The 2,554-nt window shown below is 40.4% G+C and overlaps 1 long non-coding RNA gene across 1 annotated transcript; it reads right to left on the bottom strand.

Moving 5' to 3' along the window:
- Nucleotides 1-1,052: 1,052 nt before the first annotated feature.
- LOC121918384 lies at nucleotides 1,053-2,402 on the bottom strand. Its single transcript, XR_006101220.1, has 2 exons — nucleotides 2,281-2,402; nucleotides 1,053-2,081 (listed from the first exon to the last, which is right to left on the bottom strand). It is a non-coding gene; the product is annotated as an uncharacterized LOC121918384 (long non-coding RNA).
- Between the last annotated feature and the right edge of the window lie 152 nt (nucleotides 2,403-2,554).

The raw sequence follows: 2,554 nt of genomic DNA on the forward strand, positions 1-2,554 counted from the left end.
TGTTTTTCCCTAATTCATCCAAAACATTTCTTCCCACACTGACACATGCACAGACACATACTAGTGAATTAATAGAGGGAATCGTGGGAACCACTTTCCCCCTTCAGTTGCTGCAAACAGGGTTCAAAGTGGGCAGAAGGGCAGGACAGAGCAGGAGCTGGAGAAATTCCTGCTTTGGCCCCATCGGTCCTTCCTATAGTTCAGCAAAATGACCAAGAGTGCCTCTGAACATACACAAAAGTCCCTTTCCAGCTGAGCGCCCCCAAGATGTACCACCACCCTGACCTTTTTCCTCTTGGGAATATTTTGCAGGGAAGGCAGTGACTCTGGTAGTCATCCACCTCTTCTTAAGTTGGACTCAGGGTGCATCTGTACTGTCAAAATGATGCAGTTTGATACCACTTTAACAGCCAGGGCTCCAAGCTACAGAATCCCTGTCATGTGTAGTTTGGTGAGGTATCTTGGCAGAGGAAAGGCCGTGTTTTTATGCATTTGAGGGGCTTTCTGCATGGTTTGGGATTGACAATTTGCCCCCATATTGTGCTGAATGTTTTTTTAAAAAATTGGGCTCTGGGCTATACTGAAGGTGAGAGAGTGTGACTCCCCAAAGTGAATTTGGGCCTAATTTTTGCCCTACATTTTGGCCTAAATTTTGTCCTACTTTTTTTTTTACATTTGTCCCGATTTGGAGGTAGACAGTTATGGGAACCCTATTCATATAGGCTGCATCCACACTGCAGTAATAATCCAGTTTAACTCCACTTTAATTGCCATGGCCCCAGGAATCCTGGGATTTATAATTTGTTGTGGCACCAGAATGCTGACAGAGAAAGCTAGATATCTCACAAAACTACAGATCCTCAAATTCCATACCACTGAGCCATGGCGTTAAAGTGGTGTCAAAGTGGATTATTTCTGCAGTGCAGATACAGCCTTAGTGATGAAGAGGAAAGATAAGAATGATGCTAATAATAATAATAATAATAATAGGATTAATTTATATGCCACCCAATCACTGGGAATGTCTGCATCTACAAAAAAAATAATCAGAGAACCTTTATAATTTTTTTTTTTTAATAAAGCAGGCAGGTACGCAGCAACATCAAAATGTGTTGTACATGTATATCACACACATCTGAAGTTCTGAAGCATTTAATCTTGGATTAAATTAGTCTCATATCACAAAGAGACTGAATGCTTAGGACAACTGAATAAAAGCAATAGCGGGAGTAACTATGACTCTCATGGTTACGGGGTGATGCCGTTAATGATGACACCGCCTCCACGTGGCCCCGCCGGAAAATGAGTGATACTGACAGTACACTCGGCTAAGTGTGTAATTGCATAAACGCCAAGTAACATCTATATAGGGCAACAAATGCTCTATACATAGCCCATGGTTCCTTGTAGCTACTACTTGGATGCATTCACCTCAGCTGGCGAGCCGGGGCAACATCTTTTAAGTTACTGCTAGGGCTCCAAAAATGGGCATACCCAAATTGGGTATCATTGTGACAATCCTCCGAAAGCAACTGGACTACCCACTGACGAGAGACAATTGAGTGGACAAGGCAGAGAGAATTAACTACCGATTGTGACTGAGCAGACAAGGATACAGATAGACCTTTTGAAAGGATAAGACAAACCATCGGATAGACTTTGAAGGTCTTTACCTTTGGATGTGGGAATCTTGTGATGTTTACTACCCTGTATCCCACATATAACATCTTTGTGGGATCAGGAGTCATGCGATGTCACCATAACATCAGACTATAAAGCATCTGCAGATGGGCTGCATGAGGCTTAGTCTACCTCAGATAACTCAAAAAAGGAACTGTCCTGTCAGTTCTCCTAAATATCCAAGATTAGTTGAAGTTGGACAAGGTTACTTAATAAAATAAAGTAGTTAAACAAAACAGTCTTTCTTTCTTTCTTTCTTTCTTTCTTTCTTTCTTTCTTTCTTTCTTGTGTGGATCAGTTTACAGATACAACTACTAGAAGTGGTTTTTTGTCAACGGCTGAAAGTTTGTACCAGACAACCTGCTTAGCTCCTGGAGGATTTGTGTTTCTTTTTTATACATCTGAAATAAAATGAGACAACAGTGAATGAATACATTTACTTCCAAACAACATAATTACATCTGATTTTACAAGCTTGAATTGTCAGTTACTCATAGTGCATTTTTAGGATAAAAAAAGATCACATGTTACATATGTTTGATCTTTTGTAGATTCAAACCACAATGTATTACTGTTTCTCAGGTCAAGGAGAACACCTACCTCTTCCCAATCAGCTTTTGTGCTATGCTTATATCCAAGCAAATGGCACATACCATGAGCAACTGTCACCTGCCCAAGCAGAAAAATAATAATTAGTGATTCACATGATTTTAGTAGGCTGCAAAAGCACAATGTTACAATAATTTTACAATAAATAGTTTTAAAAACTGAAAATAGCCAGGGAGGACAATCTAGTATACACTGGTACCCCGGGTTACGAAATTAATTCGTTCCGCCGCCGCTTTCGTAACCCGGGATACTTCGTAAGCCGAAT

Source organism: Sceloporus undulatus, unplaced genomic scaffold (genome assembly GCF_019175285.1).
Source record: "Sceloporus undulatus isolate JIND9_A2432 ecotype Alabama unplaced genomic scaffold, SceUnd_v1.1 scaffold_9971, whole genome shotgun sequence".
In the NCBI taxonomy this organism is placed as follows: Eukaryota; Metazoa; Chordata; class Lepidosauria; order Squamata; family Phrynosomatidae; genus Sceloporus; species Sceloporus undulatus.